General features: G+C 32.8%; 1 long non-coding RNA gene across 1 annotated transcript; it reads right to left on the reverse strand.

The window, feature by feature from the left end:
- Window positions 1–9,447: 9,447 nt before the first annotated feature.
- On the reverse strand, window positions 9,448–11,693 carry LOC120070812. Its single transcript, XR_005480026.1, has 2 exons — window positions 11,565–11,693; window positions 9,448–9,848 (listed from the first exon to the last, which is right to left on the reverse strand). It is a non-coding gene; the product is annotated as an uncharacterized LOC120070812 (long non-coding RNA).
- Between the last annotated feature and the right edge of the window lie 305 nt (window positions 11,694–11,998).

Raw genomic sequence — 11,998 nt, forward strand, 5'->3', positions numbered from 1 at the left:
AAGAATAGGAAATGACTTTCCAAGAATCTTGAATTGGGAAACAACAAAACAATCAGATTGACAAGATCTTAATGACAACATCTTCTCGGAACGAAATGTAAGTTTTTATTTTTTTTCATTAGTAATTGTGATACAAGTCTATCAGTGATAGAAAAATATTAGTTTTGGTCTATTAGTAACGGGGTCTATTAAAACACTCAAATAATTGTAGGGAGAGAGCCTATTAGCGACATAGTTTATCAATGATAGACCAATATTACAGCATATATCATAGATAAATAGATAGACCATATCAGTGATATTGGTCTATCAGTAACGGGGTCTATCAGTGATAAACCTATATCATTGATATGATCTCATTAAATTATGTCACTGATAACTCCTACCTATGGTTATCTGAATATTTCAAATCTCATAAAAAGAAGGTATTCTATATACAGTACTAATTAAATATTATGTTTTCAGCTCTCTTTAGTTCCTATTGTTGCATCAGAAGAAGAAACGGCATTAGATTACTTAAAAAAATTTATGAAGATGGAGAAGAAAAGATTGGAGGAAGGAAATATGTTGCAAAAAAAGATAAAAAGACTTCTTTATAAGAAGATATTGAAGGTCTAAAAAGGCAACACAAAGAAGATTTAGAAGATCTTAAAAAAGGACAAATGGAGATTCTCATTTTGTTAGATTCTCTAACGAAAATTGTAAAGCAAAAGGTTGCACAAAAATGTCAAAGTGAAAGACAATCTCAAGAGTCATTAAAAAAAATCATCCTCCATCTTTGAGTCTCAAAATGATAAATGCCAACATTGATGCTAATATTGATAAAGTAGTTAAATATGCAACTACTTATGCCAAGGAGAAAGAGGTAAAAGTATTAAAGCCTTTTAGTTCTTTATTTTTTTCCCCTAATGATAGAATATATAAAGTACATATAGTTTACTGACAACATTTTCATTTTTTTTTTATTGGTATACTAATATCTATATAAGCTTGAAGAAAATTGTGAGAAAGAGAAGAAAATAGAAGAAACCATTATTACTAAGGGAAAAGAGGTATCCATCTAGTTAAATAGCAGGTTATTGCTATTTTTTATAAACTTCAAATGTGTTGCTCATTAAAGTTAGTCAGTGATAGATTTCTATCACTGATAGAATGTTGTCATCTTTTTATTAAAGTCTATAAGAATGTTGTCATCTTTTTATTAAAGTCTATACTAATATCTACAGAAGCTTGAAGAAAATCATGAGAAAGAGAAGGAAATAGAAGAAACCATTATTACTGAGGGAAAAAAGGTAACCATCTAGTTAAATAGTAGGCTATTGCCATTGCATTTTTATAGACTTCAAGTGTGCTGCTCATTAAATTCTATCAATGATAGGTTTCTATCACTGATAGAATGTTGTCATCTTTTTATTGGAATCTAACAGTACCAACATCTAGTTATTTTAATTTTTTTTCAATGATAGACTATATCATAGAAAAAGTACATTGACAACTTCTATAATATCGTGCATTGGTACACTTATATAATATATTTACAAAAGATTGAAGACAATGAGGAATAAGACAATGGACATGAAAAAAGGTAAAAAATGGTGCATGTCAAAGCAAAAAAAGTGAAGGTATAACAATTGTCACATTTCCTATATTGCTTTATGACTTATAGACTCAATATATATTTATAAACTTATAAGTAAGTATTGACATTTCAGGTTACTCAACAAAAGGAAAATACAACGATGCATATTGAAAATGTTAGATCGAAAAGACAGTCTAAACCATCAAAGAAGATGTTAAAGAATGCAAAAGACCAGAAGAAAGCTTTTCCAAAAAAATAAGATATTCTCCTAGAATCAAGGATATTGCCCCTAGTTTTGACCTAAAAATCTCTCAAATATAATAATGTAGTTGTGGCTTAGTTTAATGTTGTGGCTATTAGACCGTAGTTTTTATGGATATTTTAGTACTTTCATATTGTGGGATATTATACCTTAGTTTTTGTAGATACAATAGTAGTATCAGTGATAGAAACCATCCATGATACACTTCACAGTGACATTAACCTGTGACATTAACTTTATAAGTAATTCATTTTGTCATATAAATATAGAAAATTGTTGGATCGTTAGTTGAGTCAGTGCAAATTATGTACCTTTGTGCTTTCTATTTTAAAGTTTTAAAGACTAAACTCTTGTTATTATGATCAGTGATAGATCAATGTTAATGATAGACCAATATCAGTGATAGAAATCACAGTGACATTGCTTGAAATTGATCATAATAACTTCATATGTAGTTCATTTTGTCGTATAGATGTAGAAATTTGTTGAATTGTTGGTTAAATAAGTGCAAACTATGTCCCTTTGTGCTTTCTATTTTGAAGTTCTAAGGACTAAACTCTTGTTATTATGTATTTGGTGGTCAGTGATAGATTAATGTCAATGATAGATCAATATCAGTGATAGAAAGCTAAGTGACATTACTTGAAATTGATCTTACTTTCTTTTGTATGTACTTGATTTTGTGTTTTTATTCTATAGAAATATGTTGGGAAATTCTGTACTTTCTATTGAGAAAAAAATTCCAAGGACTAAATGAAGGAAATCGGAAGCGAGATTTCCATGAGCAGCGGAACAAGTTTATTCCAAATTACAATCATGAATCAACAATACATTTACAGTTGACTTCAAACAAATGGTTATACAATTCAAATGCAGAAATTACCGCATGAACAACAAATGAACAATGAGAAAAACTCTACGCACATAGGCAGAAACGTCTCCACGGTCCGTTGTGCGACCGCTCGAACAACAGCGACCAAAAATGCTCGATCTACACGACCGCAACATAGCAACGAACATAGCACGAACACTTCACGCTCGTCCTTAACAAACTCCTCGGTCACGAACTCCTCAGCAACACGAACGACCTCTAGAAAACCTCGACGGTGTCTGACACTACCAACAAGGTGACCTTGGTATTCTCGGTGTGAGAATCTAGAGGGTGGGCTCTGTTCGGACTTGGTATGAGGCAGACGAACGAAGGAAACAACGATCGCGTACACGACTAGATAATTGGAAGATGGAGGAGACCTATTGTATAAGTCGATGACCAATCGTTTAGATAAAGCTAAGCGATCGTCTAGCAAAAGCTATGCGATCATTTAGCTCATTGTTTAGCTCGGTCTGTCACCTACAGACACTGCAAGCTTGGACCAGCGATCGTCTAGCAAAACTATGCGATCGTTTAGTTAATACTGCACGATTGTTTAGCTATACTCTGCACGATCGTTTAGCTCACCTAGCCGACGTCTGTAAATCTGTATTTACTTGACGACCCAGTGAGTTTCTTTTGCGCAGAGAGAAAACTCAAAACTTTTTCAATCTTTTGTAAAAAACTTCTTTTTAAAATAGGAAAACCATTCTCCTTTTAAACTTACCATGATTTAATAACCACCCACTACTTTGGTTATTTAAAAGAAAAAGAATTAATTATCCAATAATTAATATTATTATAAACATAAATGATAACCAACTTATCATACTATATTTATAACCTATAGTTTTAATATTTCATCTCATGAAACATATAAACCATAGTTCTTTTTCTATTCCATGGTACTTAATGTAAATCTCATTTACATCAATCCTCCACTAGATGTATCTTATACATCATACCGATTATATCATATATAATCAAAATACCTCTTGTCAATTTGAACATTTTAAATCAACACCAAGAACTGATCCTCAACTGAATCCATTGAGCTACCAAGGGACCTCATGGACCTGTAGCTCGAAGCTCCAACGATACGTGAATAATTGATTAAACTCTTTAGTCACGGGATCCACCATCCGTTAACTGCCAGACACTCCATTAAAGATCGACAGCTGAACTCTCCTTACCACAGATATATTATATGTCCATCTTAACCAATCAGCAGTGCGACAACCCTTCACAGATCGCTCGTAATTACAGCTGGACAAATAACCGTTATGCCCCTGTAGTTACATCTGTCTTCTTAAGTACCACTGATCCCTCTAATGAACATAAGTCATAGTCTTACTATGATCGAGTATTCTCTTCCAAAGAGAAGTTGTGGCCACTATGTTCAAGCCCCGGAATTAGCCCTTAAGGGAGCAATCTCTCTGCTTATCCCTACTTCGGGAAATGAGTGAATTTCATCCTGTGGATTGAGTTCTTAGCTCCCAGATCAGACAAGTCCCCAAAAAGGTAGGCATGTTGAGTGGCAATCTGGCCACTCTCCATACTATTCAAAGGATCGCCCTCAAAGGTAGGAGTTCCCAAAACACTCAGGATTGAGGTTGTGCCACCTATGGTCGTTTAGGTGAGATGTAAGTCTCTATTATCAACGATGTTATATACAGAGTCTAGTCATCTCGTGGTCTAAGTCTTATACAAACTCTTTGTATAGGACACCCCGCTCCACATCTCTATATGAATGGTTAGGATCTACCATATGTAATAGTTTACAATACTTGCAAACTTCTACAAAGCAGGCCGTATCCGTAGTGTCACCAGGATCAGGTATTCCACCTTAATCCTTATACTACAGACCTATTTAGGTTATCACTTAAGGTATGATCCACTTGTATATTACATATACATGCTTAAGTTCACATAAGATAACCAAGGAGCTTTGTTTATTGGATATGAGTAAATGTCAGAATTAAATAAAACATTTTTTATTCATTGAACAATGTGTATCTTTACAAAACAACGAGACTCAGGAGAATTAGGACACCAATCCCAACACTATATTCTATACTTTCAGTGGCATTACTCACATTGAATAAGAAGAAAATTGTATATATATACTATTGACAAAAAATGGAAAAAGAAAAAAGGTTATATATTTCTCAAGCAGAATGTTATGTTCTTATAAACAATATAACAATCACACCAATGGTAAAAATGGAAAATCCTACAACATTGTAAAAATATTGGCAACATAGTGATAGAGTAAACTAACATGCAGCGGAAGAAATCAGAATTAATAAGTACTTTAATTACACTTAATTTGAGTTTAAAAACATGCATTGAAACAAAAATTAAGTGAAAGGATTTCAAGAACTACAACCTTTGATGAATCTTAGCAATACCAACTTCTCTCCACGAATTGGGTCTCCAAAAAACCAAAGGACCACCACAAGGATCTTCTCTACTATCCTCTAACTTGGAATGAGAGGTGGAATATCAAAATTGAGGTTATTTGATTGAGAGAATATGAGGGTTTGTAGAGAATTTTTGGAAATAACCAATTTCAGCTTGCATAAGTTCTTAAATATGATCAAATCAGATGTATTTAAGCAAGTTAATCATACAATCATTTTAATCTCAACTTAATGACACCTCAACTAGCTGATTATAATTGGGCTAGGTGTTTCAATTGGGTGAAACCACCATAATTAGAAAGGAAATGTTGGAAAATTCCACTTATAATTCCACTCAAAGTGGAATTTTCCATTTTAAAATTCAATTTTGAATGTAATTTTAATTCTCACTAAAATTAGAGAATTAAAATCAAGTCTGAATTTTTATTTTCAAAATTTGAAAAATGTTTTATTTAAATAAATAATTAAATAATTTTAATTAATTAATTAATCAATAATTTAATATCAAATATTAAATTAATCTAACACATAATTCATACATGAATCCTATTTATGTAAATCAATATTTAAACCAATATTTAAATATTCTAATCTCTTCGATTTCGTTTAATTTAAACAAAATTAAACCTTTTATTTATATCGAATATAATTATGAAGGAACTCTTATACAAGAGTACCTCTGAGCGAAAGCGAATCTTTCTAAAGACATTGTGACAGAATTTCCACATTTACATTCAAACAAACAGATATGCATCAAACTACTAAATTACCAGCATGCTTTCAGATAAATAAACAAGAGAATGAGTAAACTTACCAGTTGAAGACTCTCTTCACAGCAAATCTCGGTCTCTCCACGAACGAACGCTCTCGCTGGAACGACAAGTTATCGTTCAGCAACACCCGATCGTCTACCACGAATGGACTCCACACGAAAAGATGAAGAACGGAGAGTGACACCAAAATTGGAACCCTTAGTATTCTCAGAGTGAGAATCCAAAGAGTGGGCTCTGTTCGAATTTTGTAGAAGGGAGGAGGAAAAGAGATCGTATACAACGATCAAGCAAGTGGGAGAAAGGCGAGTCTATCGTATATACAAAGTGCTTGATCGTTTAGGCGAGGTACACGATTGTGTAGGAAAAGGTAGGCGATCGTCTATACGATCGTTTAGTAAAGCTCGGGCTCTAAGCGATCATTTAACAAAAGGTAGGCAATCATTTAGTAGAAAGCGCGTGCGTGTAAGCGATCAAGTAGTAAAATGTGAGCTATCGTATAGTCTCTCAATTCACTAAGCGATAGGATGCAAACACTTCGTGAGCAATTATCTGCGATCTTTTCAAAATGAAGACAAATTTCATTTTATTCTTCAGTTACGAAAACCGAATGGAACCTCCCAATAACGCACAGTTACGGAGAAAACGACGGTCAATTATCCCATAATTTCCAAATTAATAATAATAAATATAATCATATTATATTCATTAACCTATAGTTTAATATCATATATCAACCATAGTTTTTTCTTCTCCACTAGATATAAATCATATTTATATCCAGTTTCCTCCAATTAATGTATCTCATACATAAAGTCAATCATATCATATATAATTAACCAATTCAATTATATCATATATAATCGAACTCCCTCTTGTCAATTTGAATATTTCAAACTGACCCAAAAACTTATTCTCAACTTGAGTCTAAGCTACCAAGGGGACCTTATGGACTTATGGCTCAAAACTCCAACGGTACGTGAATAACTGATTAAACTCTTTAGCCACGAGATCAATCATTCATTAACTGCCAGACATTCCACTAAAGACCAACAGTTGAACTCTTCTTACCACAGATATATTTCTGTGTCCATCGGATATAACCAATCGTTAGTATGATAACCCTTCACAAATGCTCGTAAGTACATATGAGCCAATTTACCGTTTTGCCCTTGTAGTTACATCGTACTCCTTAAGTACCATTGATTCCTCTAATGAACAATACAACATAGTCCTACTATGTATGGACACCTCTTAAGCCATGAGAAGGTGTGTGGTGCCACATCGTTCAAGCCCCAGGATCAACCCTTAAGGCAGCAATCTATCTACTTACTCCTACTTCGGGGAAGAAGTGAATTCCATCTTGTGTAGCTGAGTTCCCAGCTCCAAAATCAGACGAATCCCCAAAGTGGTAGGTTTGAGTTGGCGACCTGGCCACTCGCACCCATACAAATCAAAGGACCGACCTCAATGGTAGGAGTTCCCAACTCACTCAGGATTAAGGTAATGTTACTTATGGTCATCCTAGTGAAGTGAAGTCTTTGTCATGAACAACGTTATATAACGAGATGTTAACACTTCAGGGTTAGATCTTATACAAACTCTTTGTATAAGACGCCCCCACTCGTATATCCCCACACGAATGATCAGGATCAGACCATCTGTTTATAATACTTGTAACTATTCTACAAAGTGGGCCGCATCCGTAGCGTTATCAGGATAAAGTTTCCCTCCTATATCCATATACTACAGACCATTTTGGTTATCACTTAAGACATGATCTACTTGTATGTCACCACATACATGCTTAAGTTACATAATGACAACTAGGGATTTTAGTTTATTGGTTTGTGATCAAGCAAATAAAACATCCAATGTACAAAGTCAAGTAGTGAAGAAAATATCATATATTATACATCACAAGCGTTTATAGTCCAACTTATAAACCATGTCCCTCTCTGGGCTCCATTGTTCAAGACCAGGAATCAACGCTTAAGTTCCATCTAACAGAACTATGTCTCCAACTATCTATCCGGTCTTACCCCAAAATGAAAGGCTTATTGAACAGTGCTGTTCGACTACTCTCACGTATGCAGATCAAAGGATAATTCCGAATAAACACGAGTTCATAGTTAGAACAGGATTAAGATCGAGTTACTCTAAGTCATTAAATTTGAAATAGTCAATTTTAACAGTAAACGGTCGTTATAAAGAAAAGTGACTATTTTGAGGTTCGATCTTATGCAAACTCATTGTATAGGATGCCCCCACTCACATGTCTCCACAGGAATAATTTTGAGATCATTTATATCAGTATATAGAGGTACCCAATCTCATCCATATATTTATACACTATTTTGGCTTTATACTAAAACTTGATCCTATTTTATGTCACCACATAAAGTTAAAGTATTTATATTATAGCCATGTATTCATTTATTAGATTTTTATAATAAAATACAATATCAACAACAATTTATTGAATAAAATACTTAATAATACTTTTTATTAATAAATAGAATATATTAACAATATTTACGAACTGCGAGTTTAAGACATTCCCAACACATACACGTTCACATCTATAGAAATTACATCGATAGTAAACGCTACATCATTGTATAGATGGTGGAAATTTACATGTTCTACGGTTGTGACCAATACGACGACAATGACCGCATTTTGTCTAACTTTTTTTCCTCGTCAATTGATAATATTCTTTGTTTTCGAGGTCGACCTACTGGACGCTTAACAACTAGAGGTAATATACTCATGTCAATTGTTGTAGGTTTCCAATTAGCATGGTTCCCAACTGGATGAACAGACCAGTATAACATGAAATAAAGGTACTTGACAAAAAATACTTAGGAACAAAATAGTAAGTATCCATATTGCGTCCACGAAGAACAGCAAGTGCGTGGGCACATGGAATTTTATCAAGATCTCAAACACGGTACATGATTTTGAATCTAAATGTACCATAAAGTGATTGCTTCCATCAATCACTTGAAATTCAACATCATTAATTGCATTAATCTGAGAAAAATGACACATAGACAACAAATTAATTAAGATCCATCAGTGATAAAAGTCTATCAATGATTGAACTCAATCACTGATAGATTTTGCAATACATCCCATGAAAATAAGTAACTTTTATTGTGAAGCTTCTTGATATCTAATGTTGTGTTCGTAATTTTCCCTCAACTCAGTTTTTCAAAACGGTTTTCATACAATATGCAACTTTACTTTTATCATAAAACCATTTTTGAAATAATTGTCTGATAGAATCGAGTAGTGATGCCACGGCTAAATCTCTAAGCTCTTTTAGAATTGCATTTAAGCATTCTGAAATGTTTGTAGTCGTCATCTGATATCTTCTCCTTCTACAATATGCACAAGCCAACTTCTCGAAACCAACATTACTAAGATGGTCTCATATGCTAGGATATATAACCTTCATCCATCTCATATTTAGCTCAAAATCAACAACAGTATATGCTTTTTCACATCTAAAAAACATATTATCAATAGAAGAGTCCTTATATGTCAACTTCAAACTTCTCGAAAAGGTGTTGCAAACAAACACAATATTCAGCAGTTGGAAAAACGTTTTGAACACATTTCAGAATACTTAAATGTCGATCATATATAATAACTAAACCTTCTTGATCCCCTAACTTCTCTTTATATTCTCAAAAAACCATTTCCATGATGCATCATTCTCGAAGTCTACAATACTAAAGGCAAGAGGAAAAATCTGTTTGTTACCATCACTTGTTGACACCGTCAAAAGAGTTCCACCATATTTACATTTTAAAAAGGTGTTGTCAAATGATATGTTTGGCCTACAATATTTTTCACCCCTCAATACACAATCCAATTGCCATAAAACAATACTTAAAATGCCTCTTGGAATCAGTTTCATATGTAGTGAATGAACCTGCAGTAAAATAAAAAAGATATATCAAAGAATAATTACATCCTATTTTACAATAGATCTATCACTGCTAGATCAAATATCAGCGATAGACCAATAATATGCTCATTTACTATAAGATCTATCACTAATAGACCAATATCAGTGATAGACCATTTAAACAAGTCCATCAAATACTGGTTACATACTCATTGAAAGCTTGATTCATTATTTATAAAGGATAGGAGAAAAAACCAAACTTGGGTTCATTTCTTCTAGCTTTGTAAAAAATTATAGGATCAAGACATAAAATTCCTTTGCACCATTCCATAACTTCATAATATATTCTTCCACCCTCCAAGTTTTGTAGTAGCTAACATACGCATGTTAATCATAATATCATCCGGAGTCAAATGGTCACAAGGGCTAAATTCTTTTATCATATAATCACCAATCAATGATGAAGATGCTTGTCTATGAGAAGTTTGAATATCATTTATAGAACAAATTAGCAATTTACTTCCTAAGTTTCCATAGTTCCCCACTCTTATAACGAGATGCGAACGTACTATTGACAATCACCTTATGAGCACTTCAACTCAATTTATTTAGAATTTTATCTCACAGTCTTGAACTCAAAGTTGTTCTTTATAGCTATGTAGTAAAAAGACTTTGATACTATTTCCTTACTAGCAAATATATCATTCTCTTTCAAATTAAATGTAAAAGACAATCTACTAATATGAACATTTGTTAGAATGTTAAAATCATCATTAATTGGAGAAGAAGAAGACACGACACATAAAAATTTATCAAATCCACTATTGGAAACCCCTTCTAAAAGCATGAACAACTAATGGATGTCTTGTTTTGTTCTTTAACTAAATTCAAAAACCAAGTAACATCATTATCTTCATGAATTTCAACCACAGTTTGAATGCCATTGATACCAAAATCTAATAAGATCGATAATTATATTGAAGAAATAGATACATTCAATTGAATTTCCTTTAATATCAAACTCACAAAACTCTAAAAAAAATATAATCTCATTGACCAATACGTCTTTAGTCTTGTAATTCAAGTAATTATGTTTGTCATCCCACTGTCCATTATGAAATACCGCTACTGCAAGCTTAATCATATTTCCAAATCACTTCAAGAAACATAAATTAAACTCATAACATTGATAGACTAATAGAATAAATAGAAAACAATATATGTTAGTGATAGACTAATATCATTGATAGACTATGATATATATTAATCATAAGTAAACTAATATTGAAGTTCATGACTGATTGGAAAAAAAAGCCTAAATATAAATAAAAACAGAAATTAAGTTATGGAAGGAAAAATTAAAGTAGATGAAACTTGTAGAAATCATCAAATCCACTACTAACATTAGCATATTTCAGTTAAACATCAATGAAACCTAAAACATTACAATTGAAAACAAATTAAAAAAAACCTAGATGAAATCGAATAAGAAATTGAGGAAGATGACCTAAACATGGGAAAAGAATTGCACGAGCAAAGGATGAAACAATACAAAATCTTGAGTAAGAAATACCAAATCGTGAGTAGAAATACCAAATTGCGAGCAAAAAATGGATCAATTTTAGAATTGTTTCTCTCAAAACCGTTTGGCGAAGAATGAAAAAGACGTACTTGAAAAACACACATTAACTCGAGTAAAAAGAAGATAGATGAAGAAGACGCGGGAGAATGAAAGTGTACCTGAAATCGCACCTACCTGAAGAAGATGGCATGAAGAAGACGGCGAAAAACAAACACAAAGGCGATGAAGAAGACACGGACAAAAGAATGTTATTTTAAGAATAAAAAGAAAGGTAAATCATATCTTCCTAAATATTCTATATATGCCATTAGTTTTAAAAAAGGATATATATATATTTATTTATAATAAAAAAACATCTGCTACAATTTTTTTCCCTAGAAAACAAAACTAAAGGCCCAAAGGCTCAGAAATAGATTGAGTTGGGCCTCTTGAAATAAAAGTTTGGGCGAGCCTAGCAAAAATGCACGGCCCAAACAGAGCATTGACCCGTTATTTGAAGAAAGAGAAATAGGAAGAAATGGCCACTTACAAACCTTCATTTTAAAAATGGCTAATAAGATAAATGAATTTGAAGATATGACAAACTGATTTT

Source organism: Benincasa hispida, chromosome 2 (genome assembly GCF_009727055.1).
Source record: "Benincasa hispida cultivar B227 chromosome 2, ASM972705v1, whole genome shotgun sequence".
NCBI classification, from domain to species: Eukaryota; Viridiplantae; Streptophyta; class Magnoliopsida; order Cucurbitales; family Cucurbitaceae; genus Benincasa; species Benincasa hispida.